Source organism: Seriola lalandi, unplaced genomic scaffold, assembly GCF_002814215.2.
Source record: "Seriola lalandi dorsalis isolate HSWRI2012SDOR001 ecotype SW California unplaced genomic scaffold, Sedor1 jcf7180002055004, whole genome shotgun sequence".
NCBI lineage: Eukaryota > Metazoa > Chordata > Actinopteri > Carangiformes > Carangidae > Seriola > Seriola lalandi.
The window spans coordinates 220,415-221,032 of NW_019525548.1; positions in this window are offsets into that span (position 1 = coordinate 220,415).

The window sequence follows — 618 nt, forward strand, 5'->3', positions numbered from 1 at the left end:
GTCTGTCTGTCTGTCTGTCTGCCAGAAAAACAACTGCTAATTAATGCTAACGTTGCTCCATATCTGCTGGATTTATAAGTTAGCCACTGTTAGCTAACAGTCGGGCTGCTACTTTGCAGGCAGCTGTTTTTAGTGAATTAGCTCTAACTGCCCACAACAAAAAGGCCAACAGACCAAGTCAACAGCTAGCTGGTGAAAATGGAGGAGCATTTAGCAGCTATTGTGCCAGACATTTGCCTTATGGAGACAAAAACAAACTAAAAAGGAGAGTGAATTTTGGACGTACATTAGGAACTGTTTGCTAACATATTTGATACATTTTGAATATAAAATTTGCAGAATATTTTGATAATGTTGACTTTATTGCACGTCAGGATTTATAGCAAGTCTCATGCGGTGGATATGGATGTTATTACTTTATGTTTCATACAGTAGATGCAGCTGTAGATATGATAAAGATAAAGACAGAATATGTAATATACTGTAGATACATACATTTTCAGAAAAGTCAGACTCACTGTGGAGCTATTAGACTGGACTGTGCTACTGTAAACATGTTGATAATCCGTCCACCTCCTGTACTGTGTGCATATGGACTACTGTAAATGTATGTTATCC